A 7,449-nucleotide genomic window follows, 5' to 3' on the forward strand; every position below is an offset into this window, starting at 1 on the left:
CTTCGGATCATGATGTAGTTTCACATATCTAGGAATGACTCTAGCTGGTTATGCTTTCTTAACCTCTTCTTCTTCACTTACTTTTTCTTCTTCTTCTTCACCTACTGCAGCTTCTAGCGGTATAGGAGCACTGAGGTATTTTCTTGTTTCTTTCTTAACCAGTTCCCAGAAGGCTACACCCAGTTCATCTTCCACTTTCTCACTACAGGTTTCCTTAGGTTCCTCAAGGGATTCATCAACCCTGACATTGATACTCTCAACAATTTTTTGTGTTCTATTGTTGTAGCACTTGAGAGCTTTACTCTTAGTGGAATATCCTAGAAATATTCCTTCATCACATTTAGCATCAAACTTCCATAGATGCTCACCTCTCTTGATGTAACACTTACTACCAAATACTTTAAAATAACTCACAGTGGAATTCTTCCTGGTCCAATACTCATAAGGGGTTTTATATTTACCTTTCTTGATGAGTACCCAGTTCAGAGTGTAGACTGCAGTGCTCACCACTTCTCTCCAAAAAGTGTGAGAAACCTTTCCTTGGATCAACATAGTTCTGGTCGCTTCAACTACAGTCCTATTATTTCTTTCTGCTATGCCATTATGTTGTGGTGTCCTTGGGGCAAACAACTACCTCTTGATACCATTCTCTTCACAGTACTTGTTGAATTCATCATAAGTGAATTGACCTCCTTGATCAGTTCTAAGACACTTTATCTTTTGACCACTTTCCTTCTGTACTAATGCTCTAAAGGCTTTGAAATTTCCAAATGCCTCAGACTTTTCTTTCAAGAATGTGACCCACATCATTCTTGAGTAGTCATTGATAAGAATCATAAAATACTGATCTCCCTGAATACTTCTAGTTTTCATTGGACCACACAAATCCGTATGCACAAGATCAAGTAAGTTCTCTACTGAAAAAGACTTACCTTTGAATGTTGAGGAAGACATTTTCCCAAGTTGACATTCTCTGCATAAAGAATTCTCCGGTTTGTTCAGCAAAGGAAATCCTCTTACTGCCTTGATCTTACTAGCCTTTACAATATTATCAAAGTTCATATGATAGAGTCTCCTATGCCATATTTAACTGTCATCAAACTTTGCCATCAGACACTAACTAATCTTGGCATTCAGCTGAAACAAGTTACCTCTGGTCTTCTTACCAGTCGCAATAAGTTCACCACTCTTTCCAATTATACTGCAAACTTCACCTTTGAACTCCAGAATGAGTCCTTTATCATTTAGCTAAGCAACACTCAATAGGTTATGCTTAAGACCTTCTACCCAGTAGACATCAGCTACATTGCTCTTTCCATTTAGTGAGATGGATCCTTTTCCTTTTACCAAGCATGGTGCATCGTTGCCAAATCTGACAACACCTCCATCATATTCTTCTAGAGATGGAAACTTTCCCCGGTCACCAGTCATGTGGTGAGAACAACCACTATCAATAATCCACTCATTAGAGTTGTCAATGCGAGAGACAAGTGCTTTCTTGTCAGATACTTCTTTATTTACAACTACAAACACTACGTCCTCATTCTCTTCATCCTTAGATTCTTCAATAGTAACACCTTCATCCACTACAACAAGACAATTTCTTCTACTTCCTCCTTTATACTTTCTAAACCTCTTTGGTTTATCCTTATTGTCATTGTTAGGATAGTTAACAACTATATGTCATATCTTATTGCAGGAAAAACATTTTAAAGGAAGCTTACCTCTATATTTTCCAGTGCCTTTTGGAAGTCTCTTGGCAAGAAGAGCTTCAAACTCCATCAGAATCTCTTCATCATCCATATCTCTACATTGCCTAGATTCATAACTGGTACTTCTTTTCCTTTTCTAGCTGGTACAACAGATTCTCTAAAGGCTGAGTCAGTCTTCTGAACACTGCCATCATAGCTATTCAACTTATATGTAGTCAACTTTGCAATGATAGAGTCTAAGGATACCTTAGTTTTGTCAATAGACCTTAGCTCCTGAATAGCAGCAACCTTGATTGCATAGATCGATAATAATGATCTCAAAACTTTACTGACAATGATGGCATCTTCAATTGTTCCACCAATACTCTTGATATCTCCAACCACAGTCTTGATCCTTATGCCATATTTCTGAATGGTTTCACCTTCAACCATCCTCATGTCTTCAAATTTTCCTCAAGGTTATCTTCATTATCTTGCTTGACATGCTCATCACCGCCATAAATAGTTTCCAATGTGTCCCATGCATCCTTAGGAGTGTGCTTATCTTATACATCAATGAACTCAATATCAGACAAACTCCTAATAAGGGCTTCCATGACTTGCCCATTTTTTTGAATCTCTCTTTTCTAATCATTGGTTAGAGTGCCAGTGGGGATTACATAGACATTCTCAACATAGCTCTAGTGTTGAGCACCCAAGCTCTTGATATAGATCTTCATTCTATCCTTCGATATTTTGAAGTTATCTCTATTGAACTTAGGACGTTCCCTCTTCATCATTAAAGTAGGATCTTTTACCTCAAGCGATTAAGCTTATATCACCAAGGACCTGGAGTAGCTCTGATACCAATTGATAAATAATGATGAAGAACAAATACCCTAACTGGTACTGAGAGGGGAGGGGTGAATTAGTACATACAAAAACTTCTTTACAACTTATCAAGTTAAAACAATGCTAACCAGTTATCTTCATTACTGAACTTAACCATGGAAATACGGGTTAAATATAGTAAGACTTCAAACAACATAGACCAATAAAATTGAATACTTCAAATATCATTCAATACTTGATAACTACTTCACCCATAAACATATGCATGTGGTGTATCAGTAATACCATAACCATTAGCTTTGCATGCATAATCACCTAAACAAAGAATACTTAATCATCACATGAAAAATGCACAACTTATGACACACATATTTTTCACATGGAAACCCAAATGGGAAAAACCATGGTGGGGATGAATACCCACACGCTTGTTTTGAACTCTTTTGAAGCTCGCTCTATTATGAGCCTAGTTCAGTTAAAGACTTTACAATAAGGTTCTTCTAGGAACTGATCCTATTAAAGATCACCCGGTTAAGGGATGGCTATATACCCTATTAAAGGTTGAAACCCTATTAAAGGTTACCTCTCTAGAGGATTTAAAGAACTCAATGAACTTGAGTCACCTGGTTAGAGGATTTACAATAAGCCTGTTAAAGCTACCTGGCAAAGGGATATTCCTTCTATTGAAATGGTTAGAAGACAACAGGTAAAACTTTGATCTCATAACAACACTATATGCTAACGCAGATCCTTTTTCAGTTCCTCTACTCTACAATCACACACTACAATTTTCACTCAGTGGTCTGGCAAGTATCTCATCACTCAGATACACACACAACTTTTGCCAACACAAACAATATCAAAACTCATCGACCTTATAGACAAGAATTAGGTCGGTAACATAAAGCCTAAACCCTAAGCATTTTAGGTTTACAATTACAAACGGTCCAATCCTAATCATCCAAAAACTTTACATAGAATGAAACAATCTCAAACAGATCACAAGTCATTCTGCATCATCCATTCTTCACTGTACATAGAAATCAATAACCCATCACACTTTCTTCTCATACCGCTAAGAGGAATGTTCATTCCTGAGGTAGACATTTAATGCAGTCGATCTTCACATGTAAGAATGTCAAGGAAATATTTTACGTGCACAAAACTGATGTGGCATCTCGATCTCATCCTTCTTTCTTAGCTAACTCATCACAAAATATCATCGGTTGCATCACACAAGCTGGATTGCCAAAACAAAAACCCTAGAGCTGAGACTACCAACTGATAGTTACACTTAGTGAAACCCTGACACCAGTTCACTACATCTCTTCATACTCGTTGACCTGTACTTATTGACATCAATGACAACATATATTATCATCATATTATCATACTGGTTCATCATATGCCAAGAGAAGGAAATGGAGGCATGTAAAGGTTTTTGTCAAATGGGAATGGGAATATTGTGGGGTAGAAGATTACATCTTTTAGCCTCACAGATTAGGCAAGTATGACTATTCTGGAAAAGTGTGTAGACAGACAAGTTTTTGGACTAACAAAATCAGGAATTCGTACGATAGAGTTTTTAGACCCAGACGACAATTTAACAGTTCCTAGACAATAGAGACAATTTCTCATACGATTTGCTACCTATACTCGCATGATTGTTTAGTTCTCTCTAGACGATAATATTATAAGGATGATGATTATTCGTATGACAGTAGACTTAAGGTTAGACGACAATTCTCTAGTAGACTCGGTCAACAATTCTGTAGACTCGGTCGACAATTCTGATAGGACCAGATGATAAACTGACAAGACCAATTAAAACTCATACGACAATAAGTATATAGCTAAGATGATAACTCAGTAGACTCGTACGATACTGGAATGGACAAAGATGAGAATCTGACATGGACAGAGTTTTGATGACTGACAGAGACTAGTTTTTTTTTACATGAATAGAGGTTTGATCATTGATTTTTTGACGTTGTTGATTGTTTTCTCCAGTTTTAGTATTTTAGTTTCAATTTCAAGGACGAAAACACATGTATAATGACTTCAAGCACACCATGCTAACCCTACAAAAGTTGGCTTAGAAAAGAAAACATTTGCTTGCAGACTCAGGTACACACCCAATAGCTAATCAGAATATGGCTGATGAGTCTCATGCAATAGATTCACAATGAGATATTAGCCCTCCAAATGCTAATGGGGGCATGAAATGACAAGTATCCTAGGAGAGTTACTATCTCTGTTGCAAAAAATGATTATCCCCCTTTACGAGGTGAATTGAGTAGCCTCTATCTTATATTTCTTAGTCAGGAATTTCATTCGAAATTACCCCTTGAAGTCATGCAAGCATGATTGAGGCCTATAGACCGACAAGGTACCAAACAAGTTGTAGCTACACAAATGTGATTGAGACCACAAGGCCCTACCAAATGCTTGATATGAGATATCTCAAAGAGAAAACTCAAAAAATCCCATCCTCTAAGATTTTAATCACCAGAGGCTTATTTATTATAGTGAGTTGGAATGCTCAGGTCTAGATGTACTCACTTGGGTCGTTCTCATAGTGTGATTACTTTTTCCAACTATGACAGGCCCCCCAAAGGTACACAAATCTCAAATTTAGATAAAGCTTCAAGGGTCTAGATTTCTGACTGTCTGTGTAGACAAGAGCATACTCTCCTACCTCTTAGATTTTTCTTAAAACACAAAAGACAGATTTGTTCATTAACCAGATAGCAATTTAAGTGCCTAAAAATGAATTTAAATAATACATGATGTCCAGTTGAATCAAATCAGGTAACCTGCAAAAACAATGAATCAGTAGTCATATTGTTTTCATGTGACAGGCATGTTCTTCGACAAGCATTCTGTAAAAAACTAGTTAGGCTATCAAAATCTCTTAGGCAGACAGACAACAAGTTAGGGTTAGCATTAGTACCATAAAAAATCCTAACAAATGCAGTTTGTTTTAATACCAAAATCCAGAATACCGTACGAGTACTCTCACTGAGTCGTACGATAATTCACGATGGATTGTATGATACCTGCAGTTTATCATTCGAGCCTATGTGAAAACTCGTACGAGTTTTTGCAGAAACTGTATGGAAAAAATCCAAAAAATAAATCTGAAAAATAAAAGTAAGCTAATCTGCGAGGCCAAAAGATGTAGTCTTCTGCCCCACAATGGGGGCCAAAAATGTGTGTGTGAAAAGTAGATAAAGTTTGCAAACTGTAAGACACAACACTTCAATTAAGTCATTGCATGCATGCTTAGACAAATATAATCATGAATATAAAAACCATAACAAATCGACCTATTGCCTTCTAAAAGATGCGAGTATATACTTGCTCTCAGATTTGTCTAAGAAATACCAATGACTAAACTACACAAAGACAAAGGATTTAATCTGTATGAGAATAAGAATACACTAAATGGATGCAAGATAAAGCTAGATGACTACAAGATTAAGCTAGATGAATGGATATTAAGATAAATGAAATCAATCAATCATAATTACACTAAATATACAAAAAGCTAAACTAAGATGCAATAATCTCAAAGCACAATATTTTCAATGACTCCAGAGCAAAAACTGCACAATAACAATAAACCTCTAGGGTGTCTTGAATGAGAGATGAAGGTTGAATTTATAGAGACTGAAAAGAGAGACCAACTGTCAAGATTGATTAACAATGAGCGGTTGAGATTCCTCAATAAAAAACACATTTTAGGATAATTGAAATAATTGAGAGATCAGATTAAGTTAATCTTAAGATAGATTCCAATTATAGCTTGAATGAATGCATTCAAATTATAAGTTTGAGTCTGCATTGGAGATAAAATTTAGTTGATTCCATGCACTTGAGATAAAAATAGGTGATTCCATGCACATTTCCTTAATTTGCTCAAGATTTTTTATTTAAAAAAAGGCTTTTCAATATAACTAAACCTCTTTCCTCAATAAAAGTTTTGAGTTTTATTTCTAGAGAAGATGATTAGTTCAATTTAATTGCTTTTATGATTTCTCAAGTTATCTCAATTTTAAAATAAATATCTTAAGTTTGATTTTTTTTCTCAATTTAATTATTTTCTTTTGTTTTCAATTTAACTCTTTCTTTTGTAGATTAATTCCTCTTTTTGTGATTAATCTCTTGTTGTAAATTAATTCTTTTCTTTCGTGATTAATCTCTTTTTGTAAATTAATTCCTTTTTTTAATGATTAAATGGAAAATTTATTTATTAATTAAATATGCTAGGATATTTAATTAAATAAATAGGATAATTGATCAAAATGATTTACTTGGAATGATTTAAATAAATAAATAAATATTTAGTTAATATAGAGTGATTAACTTATCATGTAACATTAATGATTGAAGAATTAATTAATTAGGTTCTCAAGATTGATTTAATTGCCTTTGGTTAGGACCTTGGTGATGTTGTTGAGATTAGGGGCCCATGGTTTAGGTGACCATTTTTAGGGTATTACACTATCTAGCTTTTCATAAGGTCTAAAAATTTACTATTTCATTTTACCCTAGACACATGTTTTATTTACTCAACTAATATCAACATTTCTAATTGTTTGCCAAGTCTAGTGCACTTCTCTATGGTATCCTTTGTTGCACACACTATCAAAGGTTCTAAATGAACATGATAGAGACAATACCTCACACAAAATGAGGGCCTACAATACTTAACATACAAAATGACCACCATCAATAGCACAAGAAAGAGTACAAAAGGAGAAGATCATAAAATCTAACATTGAATTACAAAAAATTGATGATGAAATCAATCAAGAAATAAAGCATGACAAGTGTCACCACATAGAACAAAATAGATGAAAGAATAATTACAAAAGTCCAAGATAAATTTAACCTCAATGAT

The sequence above is a fragment of the Cryptomeria japonica genome, chromosome 5 (genome assembly GCF_030272615.1).
Source record: "Cryptomeria japonica chromosome 5, Sugi_1.0, whole genome shotgun sequence".
Lineage (NCBI taxonomy): Eukaryota > Viridiplantae > Streptophyta > Pinopsida > Cupressales > Cupressaceae > Cryptomeria > Cryptomeria japonica.